This window comes from Zea mays, chromosome 7, assembly GCF_902167145.1.
Source record: "Zea mays cultivar B73 chromosome 7, Zm-B73-REFERENCE-NAM-5.0, whole genome shotgun sequence".
Lineage (NCBI taxonomy): Eukaryota > Viridiplantae > Streptophyta > Magnoliopsida > Poales > Poaceae > Zea > Zea mays.
The window spans coordinates 158,685,000-158,706,912 of NC_050102.1; the positions used below are offsets into that span (position 1 = coordinate 158,685,000).

Consider the following 21,913-nt stretch of genomic DNA (forward strand, 5'->3'; position numbering starts at 1 on the left):
TGGTCGATGATCAATGGCCACAGAACCTCTATTTTGTTGAAAATAGCCATGAACGACCATTTTCAATAATACCGAAGGCTAACACGTACGGATTTTTGACCAAGAAATGGTCTCCACCAGAAATCCAAGAATGTGATCTACGACAAGGAAACATATGTGGGTGAGGCGTACGAGCCTCTGGTCGATGATCAATGGCCACACAACCCCCATTTTGTCGAAAATAGCCATGAACGACCACGACCATTTTCAATAATACCGAAGGCTAACACGTACGAATTTTTGACCAAGAAATGGTCTCCACTAGAAATCCAAGAATGTGATCTATGGCAAGGAAACATATGTGGGGTGAGGTGTACGAGCCTCTGGTTGATGATAAATGGCCACACAACCCCCATTTTTGATGAAAATAGCCATGAACGACCATTTTCAATAATACCGAAGGCTAACACCTACGGATTTTTGACCAACAAATGGTCTCCACTAGAAATCCAAGAATGTGGTCTATGGCAAGGAAACATATGCGGGGTGAGGTGTATGAGCCTTTGGTTGATGATCAATGGCCACACAACCCCCATTTTTGTCGAAAATAGCTATGAACGACCATTTTCATTAATACCGAAGGCTAACACCTATGGATTTTTGACCAAGAAATGGTCACCACCAGAAATCCAAGAATGTGATCTATGGCAAGGAAACATATGTGGGGTTAGGTGTATGAGCCTATGGTCGATAATCAATGGCCACTACAAGAAACTGATAAATGTTCGTGGGTAAAATTAAGAACGTGGGTACCCACGTTCTTATTTGAGTTAAGTTCATGGGTTATGTTAAGAACGTGGGTACCCACGTTCTTAAGTTAGGTTCGTGGGTCTAGGCTAAAACTGTCGAACTTAACAAGTTAGGAACGTGGGTACCCACGTTCTTAAGTTAAGTTCGTCGGGCATTTGGGCACCGTCGAACTTAAGCCTGAAAACCTAAATCCAAATTACCCCACGCGCGGCTCTCTCTCTCGCCTGTCTCATTAATTCCCGCCCGCGCTTCTCTCCACCAGCAGGCCGCGCCGCTGCCGCTCCACCGCCGGCCGACCGCGCCGCCGCCGCGCCACCCGCCGCGGGCCCCGGCTCGACACCGACAGCTGGCCGTGCCAGCACCAGCGGGCCGCGCCGCCGCCCCGGCTCGCCACCCCCACACATCCATCGGCGAACAGGAAGACCAGCCGCCGGCATGCAAGGACCTGGAGCCGCCCCCACCTCACCCCAAGACAGAGCCACCGCCCAAGGAGGAGCCCCCGCCGCTGCATCTCTGCTTTCCAAGCCGGTACGATCCTTGCCCATCTTTGCTGATGACACATTGTACTATGGCATATTGATTTACAATTAAGTTCCCTCACCTGGCCATCATACTCATCTGCGACGTGCCATTGGCCCAGCTGCAGAGAGAAGTTTAATTTTGAAATTCAATTGGAGGATGGCTACCAGTAGGTGGTATGTACTGATTCTTGCCTAGTTGCCAGGTCCATACAGGATGGCGACATATTATAGGTTCAGTGGAGTCATACATGCTACCTTGATAACAGACTAAAATCTCTCAAGTAAAAATTTGTAAATAAACTATCTTCATAAGACGAGGCCTCCCAAAGCTTGATATCCACTAGGAAGTAGGAACCCAAATTACCGATCCTAAGCATACTACCTGATTAAAATAGTAGTAGGATGGACATCTTTTGTTCAGTTGGATATTAGTTTGAAAAAAAGTATAACCACCTACTCTTAACATATTATGATAAATCTACTGATTTCTATCAAACAACTTTGTGGAAATTCTCTAATACACAAGAATACACAGATTAAAAATAAGTTGGTCATATAGAATGCACTATATGTGCAAAAGGCTGGCAATGAGCTGGATACCTACATTTATATCTTTATCCTTCCGATCCGTTCGACACTCTGTTATGTAATTTGAATCATCACTTAAAAGAATACTGAAGAACTGTTCTGCAGTACAGGGAAAAGTTCCCTGAAATCATGAACAGTTGAGGATTAGTTACCAATTACAAAGCCAGACCGTTAAAGAAAATCGTGAGGCTAAAATAATGTTAGTCATCATTACATTGAATATAGGGACCAAAACTTCTTCTTTGACAAAAGGTTGTAACTGCCCTGTTAATGCAGCACAATCTTCTAGTTCATTTATCTCCTTCTTGCTATTTTTTCTTGAACTACTGTGTGCATGTAATGCAGACTGAGCACGTTGCTGAACTAGCATAAAATTGTCTTGAATAAATCTGACCTTAATAAAAGCAATTTGCTGCATTGAGACCATTCCCTGCAGCTTTTGAGTAAGTCTGAAAGCCATCAACTTGGTGATAATTTTTGCAATGCTGTGAACTAGGATAATAGGGCAAAAATCCTTCACTTCCTCAGCACTCTCCTTATTAGGGATATGGGTGCTAAGTGCTGAATTAAACCTATGAAAACCAGCAAACTTCCTGCTCCAAATTGCAGATATAACTGCCATCACATCTTCCTTGATAATTGGCCAACATGCTTTATAGAACCTGCCAGTAAAGCCATCTGGCCTAGGAGCCTTATCAGAAGGCAATTGTTTAATTATTTCCCATACCTCCTTTTCAGTAAATGGTGAGTCCAACTCTTCTAAACTGTGGCTAGGCAGCCCCAGATAATCTAGATCAATAGAAAGCGACCTTTCCACCCTGCTGTCCAAGAGTCTAGTATAGTAGTCATCCACAAGCATGGCCTTCTCATCATCATCAGTGAAGGTTTGATTGTCAGAAATCAGCCTAGCCACAAAATTTTTCGTTTTCCTATACCTGACATGCATGTACATGTGGAACAGCCAGAACTGAGTACTTGAGACACGGCACTGCATAATTCCAACTGAATCATGCATCTAGGCTACAGACTTGACACCTATCCAAATAATGAATATAAATTGTATGGGGTAGGTCAGTCATTTCTATTGCAGGTACAATTAATCAGACTTGACACCTATCCAAATAATTCCAACTGAATCATGCGTCCCCCAAACAATCAGACTTGACACCTATCCAAATACATGTTACCCATTTCATTCTGTCGTGGTTTGTTCATGGTCTGCAGTTTTCGGTGTGTTTGTCATGTTGTTCAGGCTTATATTGACTTTTGAAAATTCAGCTGCACAAATTTGTTAGGAGGAATACCCAATTAATTAGGCCCACAGGATTATATAGTAGAAGAGTACATCAAAGTTTTCTTCTACCTACGTATATCTATTTAGATGAAGGAATTACTCTTTTTGGTTTATTTGTGTTCTTTGTTGGTGCTTTGCAGGAAACATATATGTGAAAATGTGTAAACAAATTAAGTTATTCAACTGATGATGACTGTTGCATTTTTTATGAAACCTAAAGCCGTGTTTCCATCTAATTGTAGGCCCATTTGACTCTAGTCTCCGGTCTCTCTCTCCACTCTAACTACAGTCGGCCCACGTCTCCTCGACCATCACCACCTTGACGGTCTCCGTGAAGGTATTTTTCTTCTTTATTTGATGCATATTATTAGAATTAGTTTGTTAGTTAAAATTTGATGCATGATTTTGGCTAGTTGTTACAATTGATGCATAATTTCTTGTTCATTGTAAATTAATCAATGTTAGGTTCAATGTTTGGTTAAATGTTTTTTATGTCTAGTGATCCTTCCTAATAGAAGAAGGGCTTAATGATGTTTATTTACACATTTTTTATTTATGTTTGTATGCTTAATGATGTTTATTTACACATTTTATATTTACGTTTATATGCTTAATGATGTTTATTTACACATTTTTTATACATTGGGTTATTTAGTTTTGGAAATGGATGACAATAGAAGAAGGGCGATGTATGATGGATTCAATAGCGTGACTCTAGGTCACTCAAAGGAATGGGTTAGGGTTGCAAAACAATTCGTGGATCTCGCATTTTCCAGTGGACCTCGTGTGGTGAAGTGTCCGTGTACCAAGTGTCGGAATTTTAAGTATGTGAGAAAGATCGAAGAACTGGAGCATCACCTTTGCAAGAATGGGTTTATGCCTAACTATCTTGTGTGGCGCTCACATGGAGAAGTAGAGCAGAATATCACAGAGTCAGAAAGAATTGATGATGATGAGGAGGATCGGATGGATGACTTGGTGGCTGATATTAGTAGAGAGTATCCAACATTGGCCTCGGAACAGGGTACACCAGAGGAAGTGCAGGAGTTTTATAAGCTTCTTCACGCGTCAGAGGAAAAAGTGCATGATGACACCACTGTGACCGTGTTGCAGGTGGTTACACGTCTTATGGCAATGAAGGCAAAGTATAACTTCTCGAATAACTGCTATAACGATATAATCAATCTGATTATTGATCTCATCCCATCGAACCATAAGATGCCAAAAGACTTATACCAGTCTAAAAAGATCGTGTCCGGTCTTGGGATGAAGTATAAGAAGATTGATGTGTGCGAAGACAATTGCATGTTGTTCTGGAAGGAATATGAAGCGGCCACCCATTGTCAGATATGCGGAGGTACTAAAAGAGGATGGAGCTACTTTTGCTACAAAAGTGGTAGTTAAACAGCTTCGATATATGCCCATCACCCCAAGGCTTAAACGTCTGTTTTTAACCCCAGAAACTGCGAAGCTAATGTTGTGGCATAAGGAAGGAGAACGTGAGAGCCAAGATCCAGACATTATGATGCATCCATCAGATGGCGATGCTTGGAAGGCTCTGGATCGTTTTGACCCAGAATTTGCAAGAGACGCTAGGAGTGTTCGTCTAGGCTTGTCCACTGATGGTTTCACTCCTTACGACAACAGTTCAACTTCATACTCTTGTTGGCCGGTTTTCATCATGCCCTACAACCCCCCTCCCAACAAATGCATGAAAGAAGGGTTCATATTTCTTGCCCTTATTATTCCAGGGCCTAAACATCCTGGAAAGAAGATCAATGTATTCATGCAACCGTTGATTGAAGAGTTCAAAGAGCTATGGGTAGGGGTAAAGGCTTATGATGGTCATCTGAAACGTGAATTTACCTTACGTGTTGTATATTTGTGGTCAATTCATGATTTGCCTGCATATGGTATTGGGTCTGGCTGGTGTGTCCACGGTCGACTGTGTTGTCCCATATGCATGGGGGACACACAATCATATCGATTGGAGCATGGTAAAAAGGTCTCATTCTTTGATTGTCATCGACGGTTTCTTCCATCCAATCACCCGTTTCAAAATGATACGAAGTCATTTAGAAGAGGCATAAAAGTTAAAGATGGTCCACCAAAACGTTTAATGGGTGAAGATATCCTGATACAACATCGTGCCCTTCAAAGGGCTGCAGAAGGTCATGAGTTTGAAGGCTATGGTCAAGATCACAATTGGACTCATATTTCTTTTCTCTGGGAACTTCCGTATGCGAAGGTATTGATTTTACCACACAACATAGATTTGATGCACCAAGAGCGCAATGTTGCTGAAAGCATCATAAGCATGTGTCTAAACATTAAGGGTAAAACAAAAGACAACATCAATGCCAGGAAAGATTTAGCTAATCTTTGCGATCGCCCTAGCCTTGAGGTCAAATTAAATCCTAATGGAAAGGAGAGGACACCACGAGCTCCATACTGTCTAAAGCCGGAAGAGCGAAAAGAAGTATTTCGATGGTTGAAAATGTTGAAGTTTCCAGACCGCTATGCAGCTAACATAAAACGTACTGTTAACCTCGACACTAATAAATTAAATGGTTTGAAGGCTCACGATTATCATATTTTGATGGAAAGACTTATGCCGGTAATGTTCTGTGGCTATTTGAAGCCTCCTTTGTGGAAGATGATTGCTGAACTTAGTTACATATATAGACATATATGTGCTAAGCATATCTCAAAGAAATTGATGATTCAATTTGAGAAACAAATCGCGGTGCTTGTATGCAAGATGGAAAAAGTATTTCCGCCTGGATTTATGAATGTGATGCAACATTTGCTAGTGCACTTACCTTATGAAGCATTGGTAGGAGGACCAGTGCAGTTCCGATGGATGTATAGTCAAGAAAGAGAATTGAAAAAACTTAGAGCTACTGTGCGGAACAAAGCATGGGTTGAGGGGTGTATCACAGAGGCCTTTGCAGCTAAAGAGATCACAATCTTCTCAAGTCAGTATTTATCACACACTAACAACGTGAATGCTCAGTCAACACGGTATCATACTGAAGGAGAAGGTCCTTCGACCGACCTTAGTGTTTTTCTCTGGAAGGGGAAAGGAGTCGGGGCTTCTACTGCACATTATGTTGACATAAGAGAGCGTAATTTCACCATGCTCTACTTGTACACCAACATGGAGGAACTTGATCCATACTTTGAAATGTTTGATTCCATATATTTAGCTGGCCACAAACCTACACCAAAGGAACTGGATAATCTACATATGAAAGGGAAGGACGGAGGTCCATGTTTCGTTGAATGGTTCCACGAGCATGTAATTATCTCTTTATAATTTTCCTTTGTGTACTTAGTTGGTACATACGACTTGCTATTTACCTATATCTTTTTTCTGCTCTATGTAGTGTAAGAAACTTGACTCTCTAGTCTCGGATGATTTGCGACAGATATCACATGGTCAGTTGAAAGCAAGAAAATATAGCCGCTATGATATTAATGGATACCGTTTTCGAACATCAAAATTAGAAAAAATCCGCCCGCAGGCAGCCACGACAAACAGTGGAGTAGTAGCAACTGCCACAAATGCAGACGGATGCACTCATGACTATTATTGTGTTCTTCAAGACATAACGGAGTACACTCTTAGTGGGGCCAAAGAGTTCATGTTTGTGTTATTTGATTGTGAATGGTTTGATCCTCAACAAACGCGAGAGGATGAATTTGGAATTGTGGAGGTAAAGCATGAATCACGGTTTAAAGGCAGCGATTATAGCAATGTTGTGCTTGCACATCAAGCACAACAGGTGTACTATCTAACATATCCTCATGAAAACTTGAAGTCTTGTTGGGTTGTATACAAAATTAATCCTGAAGTCCATCCGTTACGATATGATTATTACAACACAAATAACGAAGATGATGATTCTGTTAATATTTATCAAGAAGAAGGCGATCAGTCAGAAAATAGAGAATTTACTATATCTGAGGATTTAGGGCTCAATGAAGTAGCTAGTCTCGCCATAGATTTGATGGCAGAAGAACCAGGTCCTTCTAGGGCAAGGACTCGTAGGTCACAGAGAATTCTTGAAAACAACAAAGACTTGAAATAATTGAGCAGCGCGTTGCTGAAGCAGATTCTGATGCCGATGATTTTTGAAAAGTATATATTTAAATTCTTGTATATGCATTCCTATTTCAATACTAAAAGTATATATAATTAAATTCTTGTAATGAAATTTGTGCAGATGATGAGGGTCATGGACAAGCTCAAAGGGAAGAAGCGCGGAGATCGTGGTGACTCCTCGAGGTCACGGTCGACTAGGGGTTCAGGTGGTGGGGATACATCCTTTATGTTGTTCCAGGTATTTAATTTGTTTTATTTTCTTTTCTTCTACGTATGTAATAGTATTATCACCTTATTTTTGAGTACTTGATATATCTCATTGTTGATTATGTTTGTAGGGCTCTACAGCGTCAAGGCAACGACTAGAGCAGCTCCTTGGTTGCATGGAGGAGCAGGGTCGCGAAGTGGCAGGCCATAGTGCACCTGGGCAAGAGCACGAGGTGGCAGGCCATAGTGCACCTGGGCAAGAGCGCGAGGTGGCATGCCACAATGCACTTGAGCCGGAGAGTGAGGCGATAGGCTCAAGTGGACCTATGCTAGAGCAGGACCACAATGCATTTGAGCAAGCACGCGAGGCGACAGACCACAATGCACCTAGGCAGGAGGACGAGCTGGCACGCCAAGGTTCACCAATGCGTGATGATGATGACTATGGGGAGGACTACGATGGAGAGGCCGATGGAGAGGCCGATGACGAGGTTGTTACAACGACACAGGCAACGAACTTCAGGTAATTTTATTTTGACGATGAGTTCTATTTTTTGTTGGATTGATATTATTACCAGTGCACAATTTACAATTTTGTAGGTTTCGGCGGTCTCTTAGAGTTGCACCGACACAACCCTTGGACCAACGTAGGGTCATAAACCCTGCAGGAGAGAGGAGCTGGGTGGAGGTGGCATGGAGTGGCAAAGGTCACCGGACACCAGTTAACACAGTGCTGGGATCTATAGCTTGTTTTCACTATCCAGGGGTGGTACAATTCAATGGGGCAGAGACAGGGGCGTATCACTGGGCTCACTGGGGCCTCAAACCATATGGACGCGACCGTACTCATCAAGACGCAGTGTGGTCATCATTTTGGGTGAGTTTATTATGTATTTTAAATTTACTTACCGTGGGCGTCTATAAATGAATTTAATTGCTTCTTCATTTTGCAGGAACAATTTAGATTGGAAGAAACAGCGAACGAAGACCATGCAAAACGTGTATTCCACAATGCTGCTAGAAAAGTTATAAATGGTTCAATGTCAGATGCAAGGGTCAAAGCTGTTATCGTGTACTTCAAGAAAGTGAAGGGTCAAAGAATGACCAACAAGCAGGCATGTGAAATCCACTTGACAGCTGAGGAGTACAAACAAAGTGAAGTGGACTGGCTCACTGCTCATCCCGAAGCTTGGGTCAAGCTCTGCGAGTACTGGGCCTCAGATGAGTACAAAGTGATTTCAGATAGAAATCGTTTGAACCGGAAGAGCAAACCGGGCCTCCATCGATTTGGAGCAGATGGATTTATTGGGAAATCACAACGAATGGTATGACGAGCTAAGTAACATTTAGTCTTTTTCCCTCAGACAAATTTGTATATTTTATTATGTCTCTTACTGCAGGAGGCTCGTGATGGTGTTGAACCCCGATTCATTGACGTTTACATGGAGGGACACCGAGGTCCAGATCCAGATCATCCAGAAGTTTTATGTGATGACAGCGCGACAGAAAAGCTGGTAGGTGTAAATAATAACTATCTATTCTTAATTAACTTGTGACTCATTTATAATTAACATAAATTGTTTTGTAGACTCGTTATGCCGAGGAGGTTAGGAGGAAAGCAGGAGACGATGATCTAGATTGGAGGGAGGCACCTTTCGATCCGGATGCAGCATATGTTGCTGGTGGTGGGCTACCACATGGGAGGTATGATAAGATCAAAATTTTGATATATAAAAACTATTGGTTCATAACTTGTGATGTTTCTAGGTTGGGGATAGGTGATGGGGTTGTGAGTCGCGATAGCTTTGGTCGTCGATCTGTTTCCTCGGTGGGGAGTAGATCTCGAACTTCAACATCGAGGGAATCAGAGCTTGATGAGCAACTAAGACAGCAACAACAACAAGTTCAACAACTATCTCAACAAGTTCAGATGATGCAGGGAATGCTGATGCAGGTAATAATTTTAGTAATCCGCTCAGAATCTGACCAATCTCAGAATCTGCCCATATTTTTTTATCTAACTTGCTCTAAGCCTTAGACAGCCCAAAATCGGTCTGGTCAATGGTTGAGTGATTTCTGCATTTATTAGGAGGTTGTCACAGTCTGATTTGTAGCTCACGTTGACTATATTAGAAGAGGAAAAACCAGAAAAGGCTAGCCCAACGGACAACTTCACTTTTCTCATGTCCGTTGGGGTGGCCTTGTCTTCTGTTTTTTTACCCACGTTCTTTAACCAGTTTCTTGTAGTGATCATCAACTGTCTTAGGTTCCATTTGGCTCCACTGCTTCTGTGATCCCCTGAAGCAGTTCTTTAGAAATAGCAGCTGTATCAAGCTCATAACTATCTTTGGGGACATTTGCAGCTTCTTCGCCTGACATCGTGTAAAAAGGCACTAGGTGTGAAAACCGAAACATCTCTTCTTTAGGAATCTTCATGGTAGCATTGTAGGCATGGAGCACATTATCTGGAGTATCTTCATTCCAGTCAGAGGACCAATTCTGATAAACAGCCCAGATATCACCTTTCTGTGGATCTTCTGGTCCAAGATAAACAGCCCAGATAAACAGCCCAGAATCTTTAATAGCTGTAGGATCTTCTGGTCCAAGAGCTTCATTATCCCCACCATTTTCTTTGACCGCAATTTTCTTGATCGCCTTTTTCACTAGCAACTTGGGATGTTTTACTTTTTATTACTGTTAGCTTGTTTTTAAGCTCAGTTTTCGTTTTTTCCAGCAAAAGTCCCCTAAGATCCATCTGAGAGAAGATCTTGGCTAAACTTAAGTGGATCAGAGGCCTGGGTTTCCAATTGGGTCCACCATCATTCCCTTCTTGCCGCTGCTTGTGCTTCCTCCCTCTCCCTCCTAACTTTTTCATATGTCTGATGAACTACATTAGCAGCTTGAGCAGCAGCAGCAGACGATGCAATGGCACTAGCTACACCAGCAGCCCTTCAAAATGGACCCCGCTGCAAATTTCTATTAGTGGTTGTGTTTTGAAAATGGACCCCACTGCAACACATACCCCACTGATGTTTGAATCTTGTACCACGTTCCCTGCTGGTGGCTTTTGTACTTCTTTTGCTAGGAATGGCTGACGACAACTAGGGCAGCGAAGATGGTTATTCAAATACACCCTGAGGTACTCATAGTTCATCTTGCATTTGTTGCATGAGGTCCAAAATGTATCAGGCTTTGCCACAGGTGCACGAGTAGCAGTTGAAGGTGCAGATGGGGCATGTGTTGCTGATCCCACTGTTCGCTTGTTTACTGTCCGCTTGGAGGCAGTAGCAGCATTAGCTGCGAAATTATAGAAGCCATTGGATGCACCAGGGATCGTGCTTTCTACTAGCTTTCTACTAATTTTCTTCCACACCTCCACAACCACCCATTCATGTCATGCTCATGCAAGGAGCAGGACAACATTCCCTCACTAGCTTTCTACTAATTTTCTGATGCTCCTCCTGCTGCTTTACTCGCGTCAAATCAGCACAAGTTCCTGCTCCTGCTGCTGCTTTACTCCCCTGTAATATCTACAAGCAATCTGCTCTACCAAACTCCCTGACAGGTTCCAAGTGCAGCAGCTACATACTCTGCCTCACATGAGGATAAGGCAACCACTTTCTGCTTCTGAGATGACCAAGTCACCACATTCCTCCCTAAGAAAAACAGAATGCCTGAAGTACTTTTTCTGTGAACTAAATCACCTGAGCAATCACTATCAGTGAAACTAAATCGCTTTTTTTAAATCGTGCATTGAATGGAAACTAAAAAATACGAGCCTGGACTGGACAACATTTCACAATCCAGTGAGACATCCATTTTTTTCCCAGGTGTGTTCCATCATTCCATGGTCAGTGCATGTGCTGATTGAGCTAGCAGATTATACACCCTACATGAATGGGGAGATCCTACTAGTAGCAAAGCAACTAGTGACCACTGAGAGGATTTAAATCTAACACTAGGTGATCAATCGAGATGTAGGTGCTGGAATCAAGATTAGCACATAGTAACACAGTAGAATAATATAAGCTTATTGTATTTGCAGATGTATAGTGCTCAGATGGGAACTCAAATAGGACCCCAGTTCACACGTCCGTCACAATCTGGACAGACACCAAACACCAATGAAACACAGGTATAGTTTTGTAGTATGTTTACTTTCATTTACAATTATAATCATGCATTGTTTTATTTGGTTATAGGGTTCTAAGACCGGACAAGGAAATCCACAGATGGACATACAGTGGTCGATGCCCCCTAGAGGACAGATTCTTCCTCCTCCACAACCAGGTATGGGATATTGGTCGCCACCACCATGGGGATATCCTACACATCCAATGGCGCCTTGGGGACGCCCCCCATGGCCAACACAGCCACTTCCATCATCAGCGGTACGTTCCTGAATTTAATGCTAGTTGATTTCAATGCTAGTTGATTTTTCGAATATACTTAGTTGGGGTCTTAAACGTTGATACCATTTTTCCACAAACTCAGTTACTTGGGGTCTAAAACGATGGTACCATTTTCCATAAACTCGGTTAGGTTTAAGTTAATTTGACACTAACAAATTCCAGGATAAGACAGCTACATGTAGGAGTGGACTTCATATTAATTTGTATGATGTGTCTACCATAAGGAATACCACTCTAAAAGTGATAAGCTATGCTTAACTATCGAGACTATTAGATATATGGGCCATGTGATGTCTAAGAGCAATTTCAAGAGAGGCTTTAAATATGATCATATTTTAAAATATAGGCTCCATGTCCTGTTTTTAAAATATATGGTCTGATACCGTAAAATACCATTAGAAATACCCTGTCCTGTTCATTTTCGTTACACTAGTCCTTACTCTAGGTGCCTTAAGATGGAGTATGATTTTAGAACGAAAAATATATCTCAAAGTATAGTACTGCATGATCACGAGGGACGCCATGAAGGAAGTCGCGTTGCAGTAGAAGAAAGCCCTGTAACGGCTCGGGTGGCTGCTCCGGAGGACCGGGTCGCCGGCTACGTGGCCGGTCTGGCCGTCGTCCCAGAGGCCACCGGGCGGGTTCATGGCGGCTTGGTAGGTGACGGCTGCTGCGAGCGCTGCGAGGAGAAGCAGGTATTTGGGCTTCTTTTCGTACCAGGGATCTCGCGGCTCGCCATTGCTGGCAGCTGCAGCTACATGCGGCAGTACGAAGCCAGCGTCTCCCTCCGTCACGTCGAAGACGGACAGGAGTCTCTGCAGGAGACGTTGGACCGACTCCGACACGACCAGAACGACCTGGAGCGTGATGCAGAGTAGAACCGCGACGACCAGGACGAGGACGTAGATGGACGTGGACACCTTCCTGGAGCTCCCGGCGGCGAACGCGCCCATGAGGCCGGCCAGGTCGAGGACCACGCACACGCCGAGCGCGTGCGACTGTATTCCTCTTGCCGAGAGCTTCCTGTTCACCAGCAGCATGATGATGGTCAGCGACGAGACGAAGGCCGTCGCGTTGCAGTAGAAGAAAGCCATGTAGCGGCGGCGGTAGTTGTCGTTGAGCACAGGGTTGCCGACGACGTGGCCTGTGATGTTCTCTTGCCAGAAGCCGCCCGGTGGATTCAAGCCTGCCTAGTAGGTGAGGCTGGCTGCGAGGATGGCAAGCAGGAGCAGGAGCTTGCGCCTCTTCTCCAGTTTCCACCTCATGTCCTCGTCGTCTTCGCTTGAAACGGCTATTGCTGCTGTTAGCTATATAGAACAGTAGATGGCTTAAAATATAGTACTGCTTAAAATATAGAACAGTAGAAGGCTTAGAACGAAAATATAGTACTGCTTAGAACGAAAAATATAGTACTGCTTAGTACTGCTTAAAATATAGTACTGCTTAGATGGTTCTCTGTTTAGTACTTCAAGTTTGAGATGGTTCTCTGTTTAGTACTTCATTTGTAGTACTTCAAGTTTGAGATGGTTCTCTGCTATGATCATGAGTGGTACACAAGTTTGAGATGGTTCTCTGTTTAGTACCTCATTTGTTTCTTTGACATGGATTGAACATGTAAAATGATTGAGGACATCATGCATATTTATAAGAATTTTGGTTTATTTTGTAGGATTCCGGCTCTCATCAAGTGACTCCTCCCCCTCACGATAACTTTGCGGACAGATGTCTCAATTCTAGTGGTGGAGCTACGAACAACAATCCGATGTCCTGATCGAGAGCGATGGAGCGAATGTTTGAACTTGTGTATTTGAACTTGTGAACTACAAATGTGAACTATGGATGTGAACTTATGTATTTGGACTTAATTATGTGAATTTGTGAACTTATATTTGGACTTGTGTGAATTTGTGATATGAACATATATCCATGTGTTTGAAATCTGTATTGTATGTGATATTCTGTGTTGCATGTGATATTATGTGTGTCTATTTTTTCATTCTGGTATTTTTATTTTTTTCTGGAAAAGAGTTAAGAACGTGGGTACCCACGTTCTTAAGTTTAAGAACGTGGGTACCGTCGAACTTAATGGGCAGCCCTCGCCGACCCAGGCACGACCCATAAGTTCGACGGCCACGTGGCCCCGTCGAACTTAAGGTTAAGAACGTGGGTGCCGTCGAACTTATGGAAGAAAATTCGACGGCCCCCGTCGAACTTAAAAACCCACGTTCTTAACCTTAAGTTCGACGGTACCCACGTTCTTAACCTTAAGTTCGACGGTACCCACGTTCTTAACCTTAAGTTCGACGGTACCCACGTTCTTAACCTTAAGAACGTGGGGGCTGTCGAACTTACTTCTTTAAGTTCGTCCAAAAATCGCCGTCGGCTATGTTCGTGGGTAAACCCACGTTCTTATGTTAAGTTCGACGGCCTATTACATTAAGTTCGACGGTTTTTCACCCACGTTCTTTAACAAGTTTCTTGTAGTGGGCCACACAACCCCCATTTTTGACGAAAATAGCCATAAATGTCCATTTTCAATAATACCGAAGGCTAACACGTACGGATTTTTAACCAAGAAATGGTCTCCACCAGAAATCCAAGAATGTGATCTATAGCAAGAAAACGTATGTGGGGTGAAGTGTACGAGCCTCTGGTCGATGATCAATGGCCACACAACCCCCATTTTTGTCGAAAATAGCCATGAACGACCATTTTCAATGACACTAAAGGCCAACACACATGGATTTTTTTACCAACAAATGGTCTCCACCATAAATCCAAGAATGTGGTCTATGGCAAGGTAACATATGTGGGGTGAGGTGTTTGAGCCTTTGGTCGATGATCAATTGCCACACAACCCCCATTTTTGTCGAAAATAGCCATGAACGACCATTTTCAATAATACCGAAGGCTAACACCTACGGATTTTTGACCAAGAAATGGTCTCCACCAAAATCCAAGAATGTGATCTATGGCAAGGAAACTTATGTGGGGTGAGGTGTACGAGCCTCTTGTCGATGATCAATGGCGACACAACCCCCATTTTTGTCAAAAATAGCCATGAATGACCATTTTCAATGACACTGAAGGCTAACACCTATGGATTTTTGACCAAGAAATGGTCTCCACCATAAATCCAAGAATGTGATCTACGCAAGGAAATATATGTGTAGTGAGGTGTATGAGCCTCTGGTCGAAGATCAATGGCCACACAACCCCCATTTGTGTCGAAAATAGCCATGAATGACCATTTTCAATAATACCGAAGGCTAACACGTACGGATTTTTGACCAAGAAATGGTCTCCACCAGAAATCCAAGAATGTGATCTATGGCAAGGAAACATATGTGGGGTGAGGTGTATGAGCCTCTGGTTGAAGATCAATGGCCACACAACCCCCATTTGTGTCGAAAATAGCCATGAATGACCATTTTCAATAATACCGAAGGCTAACACGTACGGATTTTTTACCAAGAAATGGTCTCCACCAGAAATCCAAGAATGTGATCTATGGCAAGGAAACATATGTGGGGTGAGGTGTACGAGCCTCTGATCGATGATCAATGGCCACACAACCCCCATTTTTGTCGAAAATAGCCATGAACGACCATTTTCAACAATCACCTATGGAATTTTGCCCAAGAAATCGTCTACACCAGAAATCCAAGAATATGATCTATGGCAAGGAAACATATTTGGGGTGAGGTGTACGAGCCTCTGGTCGATGATCAATGGCCACACAACCCCCATTTTTGTCGAAAACAGCCATGAACGACCATTTTCAATAATACCGAAGGCTAACACGTACGGATTTTTGACCAAGAAATGGTCTCCACAAGAAATCCAAGATTGTGATCTATGGAAATTAAACATATGTGGGGTGAGGTGTACGAGCCTCTGGTCGATGATAAATGGCCACACAACCCCATTTTTGTCGAAAATAGCCATGAACGACCATTTTCAATAATACCGAACGCTAACACCAACGGATTTTTGACCAAGAAATGGTCTCCACCAGAAATCCAAGAATGTGATCTATGGCAAGGAAACATATGTGGGGTGAGGTGTACGAGCCCCTGGTCGATTATCAATGGCCACACAACCCCCATTTTTGTCGAAAATTGCCATGAACGACTATTTTCAATGACACTGAAGGCTAACACCTATGGATTTTTGACCAAGAACTGGTCTCCACCATAGATCCAAGAATGTGATCTATGACAATAAAACATATGTGTAGTGAGGTGTATGAGCCTCTGGTTGAAGATAAATGGCCACACAACACCCATTTTTGTCGAAAATAGCCATGAATGACCATTTTCAATAATACCGAAGGCTAACACATTCGGATTTTTGCCCAAGAAATGGTCTCCACCAGAAATCCAAAAATGTGATCTATGTCGAGAAAACATATGTGGGGTGAGGTGTATGAGCCTCTGGTCGATGATCAATGGCCACAAAACCTCTATTTTGTCAATAATAGCCATGAACGACCATTTTCAATAATACCGAAGGCTAACACGTACGGATTTTTGACCAAGAAATGGTCTCCACCAGAAATCCAAGAATGTGATCTACGACAAGGAAACATATGTGGGTGAGGTGTACGAGCCTCTGGTCGATGATCAATGGCCACACAACCCCCATTTTGTCGAAAATAGCCATGAACGACCATTTTCAATAATACCGAAGGCTAACACGTACGAATTTTTAACCAAGAAATGGTCTCCACCAGAAATCCAAGAGTGTGCTCTATGGCAAGGAAACATATGTGGGGTGAGGTGTACGAGCCTCTGGTCGATGATAAATGGCCACACAACCCCCATTTTTGATGAAAATAGCCATGAACGACCATTTTCAATAATACCGAAAGCTAACACCTACGGATTTTTGACCAACAAATGGTCTCCACCAGAAATCCAAAAATGTGGTCTATGGCAAGGAAACATATGTGGGGTGAGGTGTATGAGCCTTTGGTCGATGATCAATGGCCACACAACCCCCATTTTTGTCGAAAATAGCCATGAACGACCATTTTCAATAATACCGAAGGCCAACACCTACGGATTTTTGACCAAGAAATGGTCACCACCAGAAATCCAAGAATGTGGTCTATGGCAAGGAAACACATGTGGGGTGAGGTGTATGAGCCTTTGGTCGATGATCAATTGCCACACAACCCCCATTTTTGTCGAAAATAGCCATGAACAACGATTTTCAATAATACCGAAGCCTAACACCTACTGATTTTTGACCAAGAAATGGTCTCCACCAGAAATCCAAGAATGTGATATATGGCAAGGAAACTTATGTGGGGTGAGGTGTACGATCCTCTGGTCGATGATCAATGGCGACACAACACCCATTTTTGTCGAAAATAGCCATGAATGACCATTTTCAATGACACTGAAGGCTAACACCTACGAATTTTTGACCAACAAATGGTCTCCACGAGAAATCCAAGATTCTGATCTATGGCAAGAAAACATATGTGGGGTGAAGTGTACGAGCCTCTGGTCGATGATCAATGGCCACACAACCCCCATTTTTGTCGAAAATAGCCATGAACGGCCATTTTCAATGACACTGAAGGCTAACACCTATGGATTTTTGACCAAGAAATGGTCTCCACCATAAATCCAAGAATCTGATCTATGGCAATGAAACATATGTGTAGTGAGGTGTATGAGCCTCTGGTCGAAGATCAATGGCCACACAACCCCCATTTTTGTCGAAAATAGCAATGAATGACCATTTTCAAAAATACCAAAGGCTAACACATTCGGATTTTTGCCCAAGAAATAATCTGCCCCAGAAATCCAAGAATGTGATCTATGGCAAGGAAACATATGTGGGGTGAGGTGTACGAGCCGCTGGTCGATGATCAATGGCCACACAACCCCCATTTTGCCGAAAATAGCCATGAACGACCATTTTCAATAATACCGAAGGCTAACACGTACGAGTTTTTGACCAAGGAATGGTCTCCACCAGAAATCCGAGAATGTGATCTATGGCAAGGAAACATATGTGGGGTGAGGTTTATGAGCCTCTAGTCGATGATAAATGGCCACACAACCCCCATTTTTTATGAAAATAGCCATGAGCGACCATTATCGATAATATTAGAGGCTAACAACTACGAATTTTTGACCAAGAAATGGTCTCCACCAGAAATCCAAGAATGTGATCTATGGCAAGGAAACATATGTGGGGTGAGGTGTTTGAGCCTCTGGTCGATGATCAATGGCCACACAACCCCCATTTTTGTCGAAAATAGCCATGAACGACCATTTTCAAAAATACGGAAGGCTAACACCTACGGATTTTTGACCAAGAAATGGTCTCCACAAGAAATCAAAGAATGTGATCTACGGCAAGGAAACATATGTGGGGTGAGGTGTATGAGCCTCTGGTCGACGATCAATGGCCACACAACCCTAATTTTTGTCGAAAATAGCCATGAACGACCATTTTCAATGACACTGAATGCTAACACCTACGGATTTTTGACCAAGAAATGGTCTCCACCATAAATCCAAGAATGTGATCTATGGCAAGGAAACATATGTGTACTGAGGTGTATGAGCCTCTGGTCGAAGATCAATGGCCACACAACCCCCATTTTTGTCGAAAATAGCCATGAATGACCATTTTCAAAAATACCAAAGGCTAACACATTCGGATTTTGCCCAAGAAATGGTCTCCACCAGAAATCCAAGAATGTGATCTATGGCAAGGAAACATATGTGGGGTGAGGTGTACGAGCCTCTGGTCGATGATCAATGGCCACACAACCCCCATTTTGCCGAAAATAGCCATGAACGATCATTTTCAATAATACTGAAGGCTAACACGTACTAGTTTTTGACCAAGAAATGGTCTCCACCAGGAATCCAAGAATGTGATCTATGGCAAGGAAACATATGTGGGGTGAGGTTTATGAGCCTCTAGTCGATGATAAATGGCCACACAACCCCCATATTTTATGAAAATAGCCATGAGCGACCATTTTCAATAATAGTAGAGGCTAACACCTACGGATTTTTGACCAAGAAATGGTCTCCACCAGAAATCCAAGAATGTGATCTATGGCAAGGAAACATTTGTGGGGTGAGGTGTATGAGCCTCTGGTCGATGATCAATGGCCACACAACCCCCATTTTTGTTGAAAATAGCCATGAACGACCATTTTCAATAATACGGAAGGCTAACACCTACGGATTTTTGACCAAGAAATAGTCTGCACCAGAAATCAAAGAATGTGATCTACGGCAAGGAAACATATGTGGGGTGAGGTGTATGAGCCTCTGGTCGACGATCAACGGCCACACAACCCTATTTTTTGTCGAAAATAGCCATGAACGACCATTTTCAATGACACTGAAGGCTAACACCTACGGATTTTTGACCAAGAAATGGTCTCCACCATAAATCCAAGAATGTGATCTATGGCAAGGAAACATATGTGTAGTGAGGTGTATGAGCCTCTGGTCGAAGATCAATGGCCACACAACCCCCATTTTTGTCGAAAATAGCCATGAATGACCATTTTCAAAAATACCAAAGGCTAACACATTCGGATTTTTGCCCAAGAAATGGTCTCCACTAGAAATCCAAGAATGTGATCTATGGCAAGGAAACATATGTGGGGTGAGGTGTACGAGCCTCTGGTCGATGATCAATGGCCACACAACGCCCATTTTGCCGAAAATAGCCATGAACGACCATTTTCAATAATACCGAAGGCTAACACGTACAAGTTTTTTTTACCAAGAAATGGTCTCCACCAGAAATCCAAGAATGTGATCTATGGCAAGGAAACATATGTGGGGTGAGGTTTATGAGCCTCTAGTCAATGATAAATGGCCACACAACCCCCATTTTTTATGAAAATAGCCATGAGCGACCATTTTCGATAATACTAGAGGCTAACACCTACGGATTTTTGACCAAGAAATGGTCTCCACCAGAAATCCAAGAATGTGATCTATGGCAAGGAAACATATGTGGGGTGAGGTGTTTGAGCCTCTGGTCGATGATCAATGGCCACACAACCCCCATTTTTGTCGAAAATAGCCATGAACGACCATTTTCAATAATACCGAAGGCTAACACCTACGGATTTTTGACCAAGAAATGGTCTCCACCAGAAATCCATGAATGTGATCTACGGCAAGGAAACATATGTGGGGTGAGGTGTATGAGCCTCTGGTCGACGATCAATGGCCACACAACCCTAATTTTTGTCGAAAATAGCCATGAACGACCATTTTCAATGACACCGAAGGCTAACACCTACGGATTTTTGACCAAGAAATGGTCTCCACCATAAATCCAAGAATGTGATCTATGGCAAGCAAACATATGTGTAGTGAGGTGTATGAGCCTCTGGTCCAATATCAATGGCCACACAACCCCCATTTTTGTCGAAAATAGCCATGAACGACCATTTTCAATAGTTCCGAAGAAATGGTCTCCACCAGAAATCAAAGAATGTGATCTATGGCAAGGAAACATATGTGGGGTGAGGTGTACGAGCCTTTGGTTCATGATCAATGGCCACACAACCCCCATTTTTGTCGAAAATAGCCATGAATGACCATTTTCAATAATACCGAAGGCTAACACGTACGGATTTTTGACCAAGAAATGGTCTCCACCAGATATCCAAGAATGTGATCTATGGCAAAGAAACATATGTGGGGTGAGGTGTATGAGCCTCTGGTCGATGATAAATGGCCACACAACCCCCATTTCAGTCAAAACTAGCCATGACCGACCATTTTCAATAATACCGAAGGCTAACACCAACAGATTTTTGACCAAGAAATGGTCTCCACCAGAAATCCAAAAATGTGATCTATGGCAAGAAAACATATGTGGGGTGAAGTGTACGAGCCTCTGGTCGATGATCAATGGCCACACAACCCCCATTTTTGTCGAAAATAGCCATGAACGACCATTTTCAATGACACTGAAGGCTAACACCTATGGATTTTTGACCAAGAAATGGTCTCCACCATAAATCCAAGAATTTGATCTATGGTAAGGAAACATATGTGGGGTGAGGTGTATGGGCCTCTGGTCAAAGATCAATGGCCACACAACCCCCATTTTTGTCGAAAATAGCCATGAATGACCATTTTCAAAAATATCGAAGGCTAACACATTCAGATTTTTGCCCAAGAAATGGTCTCCAGCAGAAATCCAAGAATGTGATCTATGGCAAGGAAACATATGTGGGGTGAGGTGTATGAGCATCTGGTCGATGATCAATGGCCACACAACCCCCATTTTGTCGAAAATAGCCATGAACGACCATTTTCAATAATACCGAAGGCTAACACGTACGAATTTTTGACCAAGAAATGGTCTCTAACAGAAATCCAAGAATGTGATCTATGGCAAGGAAACATATGTGGGGTGAGGTGTACGAGCCTCTGGTCGATGATAAATGGCCACACAACCCCCATTTTTGATGAAAATAGCCATGAACGACCATTTTCAATAATACGAGAGGCTAACACCTACGGATTTTTTAACAAGAAATGGTCTCCACCAGAAATCCAAGAATGTGATCTATGGCAAGGAAACATATGTGGGGTGAGGTGTATGAGCCTCTGGTCGATGATAAATGGCCACACAACCCCCATTTTTGTCGAAAATAGCCATGAACGACCATTTTCAATAATACCGAAGGCTAACACCAACGGATTTTTGACCAAGAAATGGTCCCCACCAGAAATCCAAGAATGTGATCTATGGCAAGAAAACATATGTGGGGTGAAGTGTATGAGCCTCTGGTCGATGATCAATGGCCACACAAACCCCATTTTTGTCGAAAATAGCCATGAACGATCATTTTCAATGACACTGAACGCTAACACCTACGGATTTTTGACCAAGAAATGGTCTCCACCATAAATCCAAGAATGTGATCTATGGAAAGGAAACATGTGTAGTGAGATGTATGAGCCTTTGGTCGAATATC

The 21,913-nt window shown here is 42.8% G+C and overlaps 1 long non-coding RNA gene and 1 pseudogene across 1 annotated transcript; both read right to left on the bottom strand.

Annotated features, from left to right (window-relative positions):
- Positions 1 to 1,344: 1,344 nt before the first annotated feature.
- Positions 1,345 to 2,209, bottom strand: LOC109943416 (uncharacterized). Its single transcript, XR_002266084.2, has 3 exons — positions 2,113 to 2,209; positions 1,915 to 2,019; positions 1,345 to 1,429 (listed from the first exon to the last, which is right to left on the bottom strand). It is a non-coding gene; the product is annotated as an uncharacterized lncRNA (long non-coding RNA).
- An 8,103-nt stretch (positions 2,210 to 10,312) lies between these two features.
- On the bottom strand, positions 10,313 to 11,824 carry LOC111590546 (uncharacterized; annotated as a pseudogene).
- Positions 11,825 to 21,913: the final 10,089 nt, after the last annotated feature.